Consider the following 15,257-nt stretch of genomic DNA (forward strand, 5'->3'; position numbering starts at 1 on the left):
GGGGTGCTCCTGCAACAACCCCACCTGTTCATTCCTTTCTTCCCCCAGCCTTCCTGGGCTACCATAGCATTGTCCCCCCACTTGTGTGATGAAGTAATAAAGAATGCAGGAATAAGACACAGTGACTTGTTAGTGAGAAATGAGTGGAAGGCAGCCTCCAGCTGCTATGATAGTCCAGACAGGACATTAAGGAGTGTGGAGAAGAGGAGCCCAGTATCCCTCTGCTAGTCCAGGGGCAATTGAATCTTTTCTTTACACATGAAGGGTGGGGGCTGATGGAGCTCAGCCCCCTGTTGCTATGATGAGGACAGTTACCAGCCATACTGCACCATCTACCAGGAAAAATTAGGACCAGGCGCCCTTGATAGACCTGACGGATGCTAGTCAGCATGGTTACCAGTCCTTTTGCACTGCCCCATGTGCCAATAGGCTGATGATGATGATGGATAGCAGTCATATTGTATCATCAGCCACCCATGGCGGGGGGAGGGGGAGCAAGGATATTGGCGTTGAGTGCTGCAGCATCGCATCTATCTGCAGCATTCAGTAAAGATAGGGTGACATGTAAAAGAGTCAACAGAGGATTGTTTTCCCTTTCACTTCTGGGGGTAGGTGGGGGGTGCGTAAATTGCCGAGCTACGTCCTGACCCACCGCGGACACTGTGTTTGACCCTGGAAGCATTTGGAGCTCAGCCAAGAATGCAAATGCTTTTCGGAGACAGCAGGAACTGTTGGATATCTTGCGTCCTCAGTCCCCCCTCCCTCCATGAGCGTCCATTTGATTCTTTGGCTTTCTGTTACGCTTGTCACGCAGCAGCGTGCTGAGTCTCTGCTACGCTGTCTGTCTGGAGATTTTTTAAAAATACTTTGGACCAGGCGTAACATTACAGTAATTCCCCTAATTAGATGCAGGAGTCTCCGAGCGAGATCACCCTGAGGACGGGCACTGAAGGAGATAGAGAGCGCATGCTGCGTGAAAGCCAGCACAAACCAGGGGCCTATGCAGCCGTGCTCGGGGAGGCAATGCTCCCTGAGTACCTCATGAAAGCCTGGCGTGGAAAGGTGTGCTACCACGGAGCACCCAATAAGGCAGCTCTCCCCAGGAACCTCCTGCGGAGGCTTTTCGATTACCTCCAGGAGAGCTTCGTGGAGAACTCCCAGGAGGATTTCTGTTCTATCCCCATATATATAGAGACCTCCTTTACACATAGTTCAGATTCCTGTTCCATTAATAATAAAAGTTTACATGTTTAAAGCACTTACCGACTGCTCCTTCCCCTGATTCAGGGTCCAGGTTAACGGCCGGGGAGGGTTGGTGGAGGATCTCCGTGAGGGTGCTGAAGAGATCCTGGCTGTCGGGGAAACCAGCGTTGTAAGCGCTGTCGCCTGCCTCGTCCTCCACAAACCCTTCTTCATCTTCCCCGTCCACGAACATCGCCGAGGAACTGGCCGTCGACAGTGTCCCATCGTCAGAGTCCACGGTCACTGGTGGGGCAGTGATGGCAGGCTCCGTAGCGTCCGTTTGCCGCTTTGATTTTTTGGTAGCCTTGTCTGGGGTCCTTGATTTTCACGCGGCGCTGCGTTGCATCCCGCCTGTATCCTCTGTCTCTCATGGCTTTGGAGACCTTCCCGTAGGTCTTTGCATTCCGTTTGTTGGAGCGCAGCTCCGAAAGCACAGACTCCTCGCCCCACACACCGATCAGATCCAAGACTTCCTGGTCAGTCTATGCTGAGTCCCTCTTTCTAGTCAGAGATTACATGAACTCCTCTGCTGGAGAGCTCTGCATTGCTGCCGGTGCTGCTGAGCTCGCCCCGATGTCCAACCACAAAATGAGATTCAAACTGTCCAGACAGGAAAAGGAATTCATATTTTCCTGGGGCTTTTCCTGTGTGGCTGGTCAGAACATCCAAGCTCGGACTGCTGTCCAGAGCATCAACAGAGTCGTGCAGTGTGGGATAGCTCCCGGAGCTACTAAGTTCGATTTGCATCCACACCTAGCCTAATTCGACATAGCCATGTCGAATTTAGCGCTACTCCCCTCGTCGGGGAGGAGTACAGAATTTGAACTAAAGAGCCCTCTATGTCAAATTAAATGGCTTCCTCGTGTGGACGGGTGCACGGTTAATTCGAATTAACACTGCTAAATTCAAATTAAAGTCCTAGTGTAGACCAGGCCTAAGTTACAGGTTACTGAGCTGAACTCACTGAGTAGTGGGGGAGCTTGAAGCTATATTGCAGAGCAGCTGGTGGAGTGAAGCAGTTTGTGGGATAGTTGGCGTGCCCACAGAGCAAGTGGAGCTGAGCAGTTTGTGGGGACGGCTGGAGCAGATCACAGGATGGCTGGTGGAGCAGAGCAGCTGGCAGAGCGGAGCAGTTTTGGCCTGATGGCATATGGCACAGTTTCTGGCTTTCAGATATTTTGGTTGACTGTCAGGTTTAATGTTCAATGTCACAGTGATTCCCTTCATACTTCCCAGATTCTCTCCAAAAACAGCAGCATGTTTCCTTAGTATAGTGGTCAGACCAGTTTCTTCTTTAGTCACTCGGTGCACGTCTGCCCAATTCAGCTGGATCTTCCTAAGCCAAGACCTACCCATTAAGGCTGGGTAATTATCTCTCACCACAAACAGTGGCAATTTAGCAGTCTGTCCATTGACCTTAACATCAGTAGTGCCCAACATAGGCACAGCTTCTCCCTTATATGTTTTCAGCACTGTTTTTGTTGCTTTAAGTGGAAGATGCTGTAGCTTTTCTTTATACACAGTCTCTGAGACCAGCGAAACGGCTGCACCAGTGTCCAGTTCCATGTGTATAGGTTTGCCATCCAATAACGGGGTTACCCAGTATTCATGTGAGCCCGCTGCCAAAGACAAAACGTGCAGTGGCACTTCCCCTTGCGATGAGGTATCACCTTGATCATCCTGGGTCTGCTCTATGGTATGCAGATTTCCTTTTTTGGTCAGCCAGACCACAGGCTTCTTTTTCTTTTGTTTTGTTTTCTTTTCTTTTACCACAGTGTTGACACACCAGGTCCTTACACCAGCATTCTGATGCACGATGACCCGGCTTACCACAGCAGTAACATTCCTGACTCCCCACAGTTTTGTGGGTAGGTTCTTGTGACATCTTATGCACCCTAGGGGATGCATTGATGGATTATGCCTCCTTTGTAGCCAGTTCCATGGAGACAGCAATATCAATGGCCTTCTGTAAGGTAAGCTGAGCCTCTGTCAATAGGTGCTTCTGTATAGCTTCACTGTGCAGGCCACACACTAACCTGTCACGTAGGGCCTCATTTAATATTTCTTGAAATTCACAGTGTTCTGCCAGCTTTCTCAAAGTTGCTACAAATTGTACAACTGTTTCACCTTCTTTCTGGTCTCTTTTGTGGAACCTATATCTTTCAGCAATTACCAGTGGTTTGGGATTAAAATGGGACCCCACGATTTTCACAATGTCACTGTAAAATTTGGTCTCAGGCTTAACAGGGTGTAGTAAGCTGCGTAGCAGGGAGTAGGTCTTAGCCCCTACAACACTTAAGAATATTGGCACCTTCTTTGCCTCTGTAATGTCATTTGCAATAACTAAAAGCTCAAAACGCTCAGTATATACATGCCATTGCACTACAGTCTCCTCAAAAGGTTCCAGTGGCCCTGTAAGTATAGCCATCGTTTTAGTTTCAGTTTCACAGTCAGTGCGAACAGTCTAGTTTTCACCCCTTTCCAGCAGCAAACAAAGTTGGTTGGTTTGTTTGTTTTTGTACCTTAACTTCTACTTCCTTCTGTTGCTGGGGCAGCACCGGGATCCCATCCTCGTCACCATGTTGTTATATCCTTGGGGGCAGCAGCTTTAGGAAGAAATCACTGGAGACACAGAGAGCTGTAAACCTTGGAGCAGCCATTTATTGCTACACACAAAACTAACCAACAGCCAGCCAAACAGGCTGGGCTATCTCCTAATAATCCAACTCAGTTACCATAGCAACACAAGATTCTATTACTATGACAACCAAATACACAACAGTAAGCACCTGGAGGACAACAGGATTATAAGGAAGAGCCAGCATTGATTTGTAAGGAAAAAATCCTGCCAAACCAGCCTACCTTCCTCCTTTGACAGGGTTACTGGCCTAAGGATGGGGGGAAGCCATAGATGGGATATAGCTTGATTTTAGCAAGACTTTAGACACAGTCCCATGTGATACTCTCATAAGCCAAGTAGGGGAATGTGGTCTAGATGAAATTACTATAAAGTGGGTGCACAACTGATTGACTGATTATACTCGAACATAGTTATCAATGGTTCGCTGTCAAACTGGAAAGGAGTATGTAGTGGGATCCCACATGAGTCAGTCCTGGGTCCGGTACTATTCCATATTTTCATGAATGACTTGGATAATGGAGTGGAGAGCACGCTTATAGGTAACCCTTCTGCCAGGTGGAGTCAGCAGCAACAAGGGCCGAGTTCCTTTTCAACAATACAGCACAGATCTGGCTTTAGCCCCCACCCAGTAACCTGGGACAATTACACACCACACTTGGGTGCCTCTAGAAGCAATGCTTCCACACTTCCAAGCACAGCGTCTGAGTGTAGAAAATAAACTTTTAATTAAAAAGGGAGAAAGTAACTCGGAATTAACTTGGGAAAATACTGCAAGACGGATTCATAAATATGAGAAAAACACCCACCCCAGACTGTGTTGTGCAGTGTCCTTTTCCCTCAGGCTCTTAAATCCAGCAACCAAAAGTGGCTTTAACATGGTTCTCTTTTCACCACACCCCACTCACAGTTGTTGTTCTTGGTCAGTGAAGACCCAGAGTTCAGAGGTGCATCTCTGGAGTTCACCTCCCACCCTAGTGGCTGGGGAGGGAACCTTCATCCTCTGCTTTCTGGGCACTCACTCTTGCGTCAGCCGCCCTGCCAGCCACTCCACTCTGGTGACCACCATGACAGCTGCTCTGTTCTGTCAGCCACTTGCCACCTGCTTGCCACTCCACCAGTCACACGCTGATCTGCTCCACCAGCCACTCTGCTGGCCACTTGCTGCTCCACACCCTCAGGGATGACTTGAGGTCCCACAACTTAACACAGGTCTTGGTGATTTCAGCTGGTAGTGGGGAAACCTCACTGCTAGTACAGACTGGGCAGCCTCTTGCATCATAGACACTGTCCCAAAACAAGTCTAATGCTTAGGCCTCGTTATCACTAATTTCAGCTCTACTGGTCTGCAACAAGTCTCTCAAATCAGCTGTTATTGCACAGTGGAGCAAGGAAGGGTCAAATGGTGTCTAGAACCATTAGGCAAGGCTCAAAAACCATCAGGCACAAGTACCTGTCCCCACAATCCTGCTGCCCTTGATTCACACAACAAGGATAACAACCCTTTAGTACCCCCACCCCCAATAACAAAGTGACATGTGATCCAACACCAGCCAAAAGTGTTCACTGGGACAAAGCAGCCCCTTCATGCTGAGCACCTAGGCAGGGTGGGTGAGCCCATGCAAACAAGGTCGGCTCCTGAAGTCCTCTTCCTCACTCATCATTAGATGTCAGGGGAGAGTTCATTCAGACCCTGCTTATAGCTTTACATGTGCAGATGACACCAAGCTGGGAGGGGTTGCAAGCACTTTGGAGACAGGATTAGAATTCAAAATTACCTGGATTTTGGAGAATTGGTCTGAAATCAAACAAGATTAAATTCAAGAAAGACAAGTGCAAAGTGCATCACTTAGGAAGGAAAAATCAAATGCACAATGACAAAATGGGGAATAACTGGCAGGGTGGCAGTACTGCTGACAAAGATCTGGGGGTCACAGTGTATCACAAATTGAATATGAGTCAGCAGTGTGCTGTAGTCACAAAAAAGGTAATGTGATTCTGATGTATTAGCAAGAGTGTCATACGTAAAACATGGGAGTTCATTGTTCTCCACAGAATTGCTGGCGTCTGAGCTGGAGAACTGTCTCCAGTTCTGCGTGTCACACTTTAGGAAAGATATGGACAAACTGGAGCATCCAGAGGAGAGCAACAAAAATGATCAAAGGTGTAAAAACCTGACTGAAGAGAAAAGGTTTAAAAAACTGGGCATGTTTAGTCTTGAGAAAAGAAGACATATTCGAGCCATATTCAAATATGATAAGGGCTGTTTTATAGAGGATGCTGATCAAGTGTTCTCAGTGTCCCTTGAAGGTAGGATAAGAACTAATGAGCTTAATCTGCAGCAAGGGAGGTTTAGGTTCAATAGTAGGAAAAACTTTCTAACCATAAAGGAATTTAAGCTCTGGAACAGGCTTCCAAAGCAGGTTGTAGAATCCCCTCAACGGAGGTTATTAAGAACAGGTTGGACAAACCTCTGTCAGGGATGGTCCGGGTTTACTCAGTCCTGCCTCAGTGCAGAGGGCTGGACTTGATGATGAAAGTGCCCTTACGCGTGTGAAAGTTTCGCAGCCACTGGAAATCATCCCAGACCTGCAACACTATGCAGTCTCATCAGTCGGGCTCAGCGGGTGGTGATCAATGGTTCCATGTCTGGTTGGCAGCCAGTATCAAGTGGAGTGCCCCAGGGGTCGGTGCTGGGCCAGTTTTGTTCAATATCTTCATTAACGATCTGGAGGATGGTGTGGACTGCACCCTTAGCAAGTTTGCAGATGACACTAAACTGAGAGGAGTGGTTGATACGCTGGAGGGTAGGGATAGGATACAGAGGGACCTAGACAAATTAGAGGATTGGGCCAAAAGAAATCTGATGAGGTTCAACAAGGACAAGTGCAGAGTCCTGCACTTAGGACGGAAGTATCCCATGCACTGCTACAGACTAGGGACCGAATGGCTGGGCAGCAGTTCTGCAGAAAAGGACCTAGGGGTTACGGTGGACGAAAAGCTGAATATGAGTCAACAGTGTGCCCTTGTTGCCAAGAAGGCTAATGGCATTTTGGGTTGTATAAGTAGGGGCATTTCCAGCAGATCGAGGGGTGTGATCATTCCCCTCTATTCAGCACTGGTGAGGCCTCATTTGGAGTACTGTATCCAGTTTTGGGCCCCACACTACAAGGAGGATGTGGATAAATTGGAGAGAGTCAACAAAAATGATTAGGGGGCTGGAGCACATGACTTATGAGGAGAGGCTGAGGGAACTGGGATTGTTTAGTCTGCAGAAGAGAAGAATGAGGGGGGATTTGATAGCTGCTTTCAACTACCTGAAAGAGGGTTCCAAAGAGGATGGATCTAGACTGTTCTCCGTGGTAGAAGATGACAGAACAAGGAGTAATGGTCTCAAGTTGCAGAGGGGGAGGTTTAGGTTGGATATTAGGAAAACCTTTTTCACTCAGAGAGTGGTGAAGCAGTGGAATGGGTTACCTAGGGAGGTGGTGGAATCTCCTTCCTGAGAGGTTTTTAAGGTCAGGCTTGACAAAGCCCTAGCTGGGATGATTTAGTTGGGTTTGGTCCTGCTTTGAGCAGGGGGTTGGACTAGATGACCTCCTGAGGTCCCTTCCAACCCTGAGATTCTATGATTCTATGATAACTTCACAGACAGTGATAGTGCTTAATCCAACAGGATATTAATGTTAACCATATAAGAGCTTTTAAAATGATACCTCACCAGGTATACTTTGGACAAAACAGAGCACAATTATAGGAGAGTGGTGAATATGGGGGTTCCAAGGTGCTGCTTTTAGGTACAGAGTGTTGCACTCTCCCGAGAATAATTCCAGTTTGAACTAGAGCATCTCTTTTAAAAGAACATCCACCCTTCATTTAAAAATTGCCAGTGATGGAGAATCCACCACAGCCCGTGGTAAGTTTTCCCCATGGTTAATTATCCTCATTGTTTAAAAGCTATGCCTTTTAGTTTATAGCACTTTTAAAACAATGTAAGATAAACCAGAAAAAGATTCTCTTATACCACAATCCAGGTGTGCACAGGGACTTATACTGGAGCAGTATAAATTCACCCCTTGGCTGACATAAGATAACTTCCTTTGAGGTACTATAGCGGCAGGGGTTGGGTGGTTCATGGGAGATGCTGGGTCAAGTCCATCTGCTTTGGGAACACGTGAGTGGTACCCACAGCTTTCACAAAGCTGCCTCTATTTCCTCAGCAGGAAATGATCAATGTTCACCCTGCAGGGAAAGATGGGGCAGCTGGGAACTGGACTGGCTGCTGAGCATCCATGCAGTGTGGTTGGGCCAGAGGAGCTTTATCACAAAATCCCCATCACAACTGGCACTGATCACCCTTGATTGCAATCTACCCAAGAGACAAGGATGGAATGGGCCATGGGGACGCAGCCCCTCTCACCCCTACAGCTGGTCTCACACACAGATTCTGCACATGTATAATTGGCACAAGCACTTCTGGAAAAACCTTCCAAAATGGCCAGTGATTTTGGGAGCCTAACATGAGACAGTTTAAGGGGTGACAGACAGACTGCACTGAGCAGGGGCGGCTCTAGGCACCAGCAAAACAAGCTGGTGCCTAGGGCGGCAAAATCTAGGGGGCGTTCCCTGCGGCCGGGGGGGGGCGGCAGGCTGGGCCGGCGGACCTGCCGCAGTCATGCCTGCGGGAGGTGCACCGGAGCCCCGGGACGACTGGACCTGCCGCAGGCATGACTGCGGAGGGGGCGCTCGTCCCGCGGCTCGGCTGGACCTCCCGCAGGCATGTCTGCGGCAGCTCAAACGGAGCCGCCGGACCCGCGAGCCGTCCGCAGCCGCGGGAGGTCCAGCCAAGCCACGCGGGACGAGCGCCCCCTCTGCAGTCATGCCCGCGGGAGGTCCGCTGCTCCCGCGGCTCCGGGGCGCCTCCCGCGCATGACTGCTTGGGGCGGCCAAAAAGCTAGAGCCGCCCCTGGCACTGAGCCCCCACCTGCTGGAAAACAGCCCCTTCAGGGAGTCTTAAATTGAGCCCCCAAATTCATTAATACTTTCTGAAAGTCTTGGTCACTGTGCTTATCCATCTATCTATCCCCATATATATCCTCCGTCTATCTCTCTAGCCCCATACATACCCCTCTACCTATCTACTGATCTATCGATCAGCCTCTTTCTCTATCACAGGCTCTGTGCAGATGACTTATTTCAAGTTTCTGTTAAAGCACTAGCATAGAGAGGAGCCCTGATCATTTCTTCCCTGTGTGGAGCCGTCTCTCTGCTCCTTTCAGGGCCTGGTATTGAGGCATCTGAAGTGTCTGTGCAGCAGGAGGAACTCACTCTGCAGATGCTCTTGCTTCTCATCTCAGCTGCATTTACAGCTCTGGCTGGGCAGCGGGGTGGAGTTCCCCTTCTTCACATCCTATTTTGCACTGTTCATGTCCTGTCATCAACACCCCCTTCACCCGCCCATGGTGGAGACATTCCCTGTTCCTGTTCCTGTTCCTGTGGCTGGGCTGGGCTGGGGTCACTCAAAGTGAAAGCTCCAGAGCCATTTCTCTATCACAGCAAACCGACCCTCTTACACAGTGGCCTGATCCCAAGGCCAGTGGAGTCTTTCCACTGACACGAAGAGGCTTTGGATCAGGTTCTTTCTGGGCAGCATTATCTGAGCTCCAAGCAGGGCCTGGCTGCCACCCAAGGGTGCCAGCAGCTCAGCCTGACCCACAGCGCCAGAGATCAGTCTGGGCTAGAGGCACACAATGTTGTGATCTAAAAATGACACATTGTTTAAGTGAGAGTTTCTGTCAAACATTTTCATTATATCTTAAAGTTTCCATTTTTTCAAAGAAAAAAATTAAAATTATTTGGGGGGTTTTGTAAAACAAAATTGGAAAATTAAAAAACATTTTCAATTAAAAAAACCATTTTTTTCAGAGATTTTTTTTTAAAGTTTTCAGATTCTGAATTTATCCTCCCTGCATTTTTACCATTTTTCCGCCAAGAGAGGGGAAAAATGTGAAAAATTGTCAACAAAAATATTTATAACAAAAAGGTATGAGCCAATGATTTAAAAAACATTGCAAAAATATTTACCTTTTTCCACCCTGCTTTTCTCTGGGCACTGCTTATAACAGGTAGTCTCAAACTGACCGTCACCTCTGCAAACCTCCCCTGTCCAGCTGCTCTGCAGAGCTGACTCAATCCCAGGGGTCAAATGGGCCCAGCCATCATCCCAGCAAAATCCACTCCTCCATCAATTATTAGGAAAAGTTGCTGTGCAAAACTGCTCTGCCTTGTGCTCCTGATACATTTTCCTTGAAGCCCTCTGCTGTTTGGCGTCCCGCAGAGGAGTCTCGGTCCCCAGCCAGTGAGATGGGATGTGGGGCAATTCCTCAGTGATATGTTTAAATTCAAACAAGAAAACCAGGCTCCTTCAGTTCTCAATCCTCCAGCTCTAAATAGAGACATTGCGGTCAGGCTGGGGAAGGGGGGTGGCGTGGGGCAGGAAACAGGGAGTGGTAACAAATATCAAACCTCAGGAGGGGACAGAGCAGGTCAGAGAGAGGCTGAAGCGTCTCTACTGTCTGAGCCCTACAGACCCCAGAGGGTCTGGGGGCAGGGAGAGGGGCAGGCTGGAGTATCCAACTCTGGGGAGCAGATTGGGGCAGATCCGAGCAGAGAGAGAGACCAGAGCTTCCCTTCTGTTGATGTAAGATAGGGCAGGTGGGAGCAGGAAGCAACTGTGGATTTTCCCCTCCCGTCTCCATCAGGAACAGAAGCTACTGGGCTCTATCCATCCTACGGCTCTGATGATCCTGCATCTGTGCCTCTTGCTTCTCGGTGAGTATTCAGGAATCCTGTGCTAATCAGTAGCAGGCTGAGAGGACACAGAACCGAGAGCAGCCCCTGGCCCAGACTGTCGGCAAATCTTCTTTAGTGGCAGAGGTGGTTGTGCTATTGGAGGGAGTGGGACTGTCCCAAACTAGCACAGGGCCAGCACTCCGTGCTGAGGATGGGCCATGGCTAGCAGTCAGTACAGGCTGGGGTGAGAGTCACAGACTCTCAGAGTTTAAGGCCAGGAGGGACCATTAGCCCATTTAGTCTGACCCCCCGATAGCCCAGAGCAGAGAACTTCCCCCATCTCCCTTGCACTGAGCCCAGTCACTTGCGTTTGATTATAGAATTCCCCTAGAAACACCTCCGGCCTGGCTGTGACTCCCCCATTTCCCTGGGGAGCTGGTGCCGGGGGTTAATCCCCCGCACGGGGAGAAACTGCTGCTTCCTTTCTCACTGGAGTTTGCCCAGACTCAGCGTCCGGCCCTCAGGTCTGTCTCTGCCTGTGTCTGCTGCACTGTAGAGCCTGTCAGTGCCTGGGGTTTTCTCCCCAGGAAGGAGCTTGGACACCGTGACCAGCCCAGCTGTCTGACCAGCTCCTCACACGGAGCTCCCCCGGCCTCTCCTGTGAGGCCTCTTCTCCAGCCCTCGCAGCATTTTTCTGGCTCTGCTCTGCACCCACTGAACTTTTCCAACAGCCTTTTAAACTGGGGTCCGCAGAACCAGACACAGGATCAAGTATTGACCTCAGCAAAGCCACACAGCAGGGGAAATCCCCTCCCTGCTCCTGCTCCCTGCTCCCCTCCTTACACAGCCCAGGAGCGCTGCAGGGCTACTGCCCCAGTGGTGCCTTGGGAGCTCACGTCAAGTTACTTGTCCCCTGGGGCCCCTAAATCCTTTCTTTGGTCCCTACTGTCCCGGTCCAGGCCCTAGGCCAGCATTCCTTGTTGGGAGCTGTGACCTGGCGTTTGGCTGTATTCAAACCCCTGGTGTGTCACTGGGCCCAGCACAGGCACATGGGACACCAGACACATGGAGTCAGGAGGGTTTCAGCTCTGGGAAAGAGGCTCAGGGATGGCAGCTCAGCCTGGAGGCAGAGACAGCAGGAAAGGCTGTTGATAATGGAGGGTGGGTGATTATCAGGGTCCACCCCAGGGCTCCTTCTTACAGACGTGCCAGAGACACTGAGCTGGGATCCAGGCTGGACTCTGGTTCTGGATTCCCCCAGAATTTGGGGGTTCTGGGTCTGGGGCTCAGGGTTAGACTTGTTATAGGGCTGGGCCCAAGCCATACAGCTTAGCTCCAACCCCAGATCTGTGTTTTGGCATGGGGGGATGGAGGGGGGGTTGGGATCAGGGGCTCTGCTTTGTGCCTGACTTTCAAAGACCCATATCAGGTCTGGGCTCTGTCCCTCTGTCCATAGCATGTTCCCTGCTGCAGGCTCTGCTGCGGAAGTGAGGGGCTGAGCTCAGTTAACTGGGCCGTGGATGAACATAGGTACTGCCAGCTGGTAGCTGAGCCGCATGCAGAGACACTCACTGCTGATCCCCTGGGGGCATGGGAACCCTCCAGGGTGCCTGCATGGGCCTCACCAGCGAGAGGGAACATGGGGCCAGGGCTCTGCACAATGCCTGGCACAGCCTCATGGAGCAGGCAGGGGTGCCCCTGGAGGGATGGGTGAGGCTGGAACAGGGCCCCCCACTCCTCTGTGTTGAAGAGAGAGGAGGCCCCTGACTACCAGGTGCCTGCGTGTGAATCCCATTCAGTGCACAGGGCCGGGGAGGGCGATGGGGCGTGTTACATACTTAGAGCCCACCCGTCTCTGCAGGAGGCGCTGTCAGTACAGGCTGCAGCTGAAATATAGGCTTGGGAGTGGGGCTGTGGAGGGAGCCGAGACCCCATCAGACATTCAGGGCATCTCACAGCAGGGGAGAGTCTAGCCCGGCACTGAACACACGGCACCTTTCTGTTCCCAGCGCTGAGTCCCACTAGCCAGGAGATCTGCTCAGCTCCCGGTGAGTCCAACTGTCTGTCTGTCCCCAACCTACCCATGGCGTTTACCCCTCCATCTCCAGGGCATCCAGCCACTGCCCCTTGGTTCGCTCCCTGTCCAGTGCAGTGCCAGCAGCTCTGGCATGGGAAAGCAGACAGGGCTGTGTGGGATTCGAGCGGGGTTCACAGGTCTCCTGGCCGCCCGCTGCCTCTCTCCTGTATCTGGGACCAATGTGACATGCAGGTGAGAGAGTCATGTCCTTGGCCCATCTCACTTTTGGGGCACTGGCCCTGGGAAGCAGAGGACACCACGGCTCTGACCCCAAGAGATTTACCTTCCCAAGGCACCGCTCCCAGCCCCTCGCGGCCGCAGGGCTGTCCCTGGAGCTCTCCCCTGCCCCACATGGACGCAGCCTCTACCTCATTCTTAAATATCAGCAGCACCTTTGACAGCCCTGGCCAGGCAGGGGATGTTCAAGAGGGTACGGCCAGAAGGGACCATTAGCTCACCTAGGCTGAGCTTTGTATGACTCAGGCCAGGGAGCCACACCTAGTGACCCTGCGTCCAACCCAGTAGGGGCTAGTGGAGCCAGGATGTGGCTTTTGGTCACAGCCACGTCTCTTTGCTGACTGCCTGGGCAGCATGGTCAGGGGATGCTGCCGGCCAAGGCAGCACCTGGGAGCACTGCAGAGACAGTGAAGATGGTGGACTGATATTGACCTGCCCAGAGACAGCAGCAATTCACCTGCAAGTTCAGAGCGGGGTTCCATCCCCCTGGCGATTCCTGGGAAAGGAGAATCTGCTCCCTGCTGCTGCTCCAGAACTTTCCGTTAACCTGAGGCTGGAATTATCTAAATTGCCAGCTGGATACTGGGGGCAGGAGGAGCACAGGGACAGGGAGGATGTTAGAGCAGACTCTGGGGAAGATGTAAAGAACTGGACATGACTTATGAGGAGAGGCTGAGGGAACTGGGATTGTTTAGTCTGCAGAAGAGAAGAATGAGGGGGGATTTGATAGCTGCTTTCAACTACCTGAAAGGGGGTTCCAAAGAGGATGGATCTAGACTGTTCTCAGTAGTAGAAGATGACAGAACAAGGAGTAATGGTCTCAAGTTGCAGAGGGGGAGGTTTAGGTTGGACATTAGGAAAAACTTTTTCACTAGTAGGGTGGTGAAGAACTGGATTGGGTTACCTAGGGAGGTGGTGGAATCTCCTTCCTTAGAGGTTTTTAAGGTCAGGCTTGACAAAGCCCTGTCTGGGATGATTTAGTTGGGATTGGTCCTGCTTTGAGCAGGGGGTTGGACTAGATGACCTCCTGAGGTCCCTTCCAACCCTGAGATTCTATGATTCTATGACATAGGTAGCTCCTTGGCTGTTGGCTGACGAGTTCCCTGGGGCAGCATCTCGCCTTCACTGCATGGGCTGGGGGGGCAGGTCGAGGTGTTGGCTGGGCCCCAGACAGCCCTCAATGGCCAGGGGCTGCGAGGTGCACAGCACCAGACAATGGGATCCCAGCCCAGCTGAGCCTCCAGGCTCTTTCATAACCCTGCTGATCCCTGGGAATAAAGCTTCCTGCCACCAGAGAGAGCTCCTCCCCTCGTCTGCCCAGCTGGGCTGGAATCAGAGCCTCCATCTGAGACATGGCACAGACCCACCCACCATTTACATCCAGCCCCATAGAGAGTCCCGGGCGCCACTGATGATACCACTGACAGCTCTGACCCATCCCTCTTCCCAGGCTCTCTCCCTGCCCCCATGCTCTACCTGAGCCGGACGTCTGCCCGGCTGGGGGACTCTGTGCTGCTCCAGTGCTCCGTGTTCTCCCAGGACCCAGCCACTCGCGTCATCTTCTGTAAGGATGGGGAGGAGGTTTCCTCCCAGACAGGTTCAGAGGAGAAGGTCACCTACAACTATGTTCATGTGGTGTCCAGGCACAGCTCTGGGAATTACTCCTGTGGGTACGAGATCAAGGACAGCAAGAACTGGGTGATCAGATCCCAGCTCAGCCCTGCCCAGCGCCTCAGTGCCACCGGTGAGGCCTGTGTGTTTGTGTTTATCTGTGTTTGTGTCTGTGACCATATCAGCTCAGCTCTGCTCAGCATCATGGGAAGGTGTGTGGGGGTGAACAGCCAAGTGAAGAAGGGGGCTTTTGAAAGGGCACAGCCAGAAGGGACCATTAGCTCACCCAGGCTGAGCTCCCGTATGACCCAGCTCAGAGAGCTGCGCCCAGTGACCCTGTGTCCAGGGCAGCAGGGGCTGGTGGAGCCGGGACGCAACTTTTTGGTTGCAGTTGCATTTCTTTGCTGGCTGCCTGGACAGCAGCAGTGGGACCGCTGAGGCGGGGAAGGTGGTGGGTATATATAGACAGCAGCAATTCCACTGCAAGTTCAGAGCTGGGCCCAATCGCCCTGGTGCTTCCCAGGAGAGAGGGAGCCACTGTCTGATGTGGCTCCAGGACCTTCCCTTGGCCTGGGCCTAGAATTGCTCCTGGTGGCCCCTGTGACAGCTAGGAGCTGGGAGGGGCACACGGACAGGGAGGATGTTAGAGCAGACACCAGA

At 51.5% G+C, this 15,257-nt stretch overlaps 1 long non-coding RNA gene across 1 annotated transcript; it reads left to right on the forward strand.

The window, feature by feature from the left end:
- The first annotated feature begins 10,623 nt into the window (after positions 1-10,623).
- On the forward strand, positions 10,624-14,508 carry LOC120388231. Its single transcript, XR_005590527.1, has 3 exons — positions 10,624-10,711; positions 12,682-12,720; positions 14,437-14,508. It is a non-coding gene; the product is annotated as an uncharacterized LOC120388231 (long non-coding RNA).
- Positions 14,509-15,257: the final 749 nt, after the last annotated feature.

The sequence above is a fragment of the Mauremys reevesii genome, linkage group 22 (genome assembly GCF_016161935.1).
Source record: "Mauremys reevesii isolate NIE-2019 linkage group 22, ASM1616193v1, whole genome shotgun sequence".
Taxonomy (NCBI): Eukaryota; Metazoa; Chordata; order Testudines; family Geoemydidae; genus Mauremys; species Mauremys reevesii.